This window comes from Chinchilla lanigera, unplaced genomic scaffold (genome assembly GCF_000276665.1).
Source record: "Chinchilla lanigera isolate Chin_1 unplaced genomic scaffold, ChiLan1.0 scaffold00021, whole genome shotgun sequence".
In the NCBI taxonomy this organism is placed as follows: domain Eukaryota; kingdom Metazoa; phylum Chordata; class Mammalia; order Rodentia; family Chinchillidae; genus Chinchilla; species Chinchilla lanigera.
Window position 1 is genome coordinate 27526678 of NW_004955422.1, and position 525 is coordinate 27527202.

At 56.4% G+C, this 525-nt stretch overlaps 1 protein-coding gene across 1 annotated transcript in view; it reads right to left on the reverse strand.

The window, feature by feature from the left end:
• Positions 1–121, reverse strand: part of Chmp4b (charged multivesicular body protein 4B) — a gene marked incomplete at its 3' end in the record, with an annotated part of 44560 nt that extends 44439 nt beyond the window's left edge. The window contains 1 exon segment of the mRNA XM_005384838.2: positions 1–121.
• Positions 122–525: the final 404 nt, after the last annotated feature.

Consider the following 525-nt stretch of genomic DNA (forward strand, 5'->3'; position numbering starts at 1 on the left):
GCCTCTCCTCCGCCTCCGCCCCGCAGCTGGCCCAGGCCGCTCCACCTCCCACAGGCCCCCACGCCCGGCCTGGCCGGCGTCAGGGCAACGCGCCGCTGACCACAGCTCCCGGCGTGCAACGCGCCGACGGCGCCTCAAATCTAATGGAGGGGGCGTGCTGCATGCCGGGAAGCTATAGTCTTCCGGTTTGAGGCGGTCGGCGGCGCACCTTTTTAGTCCCGCTAGGGTCAAAGGGCAAGATGGCCTGCTGGGAAAGGTAGTCTTTCTGTAACAGTGAAGGACTAGGAAGAGAAATAGCAGTATTAAAGATAAGAGTTGAGGTTGGAAGGGATGCAGCCAGCGTGTAATCCCAAAGCTCTGGGAAGCTGAGACAGGAGGATCAAAAATTCGAGCCCAGCCGGCGATTTAGCGAGACCGTCTCTCAAAATAAAAAAGGGTTGGGGATTGTAGCTCAGTAGGAAGGTTCTGGGTTCAATCCAAAAAAATTCTGGGTACCACTAAAAAAATAAAAAGAAGCTGGAGCTG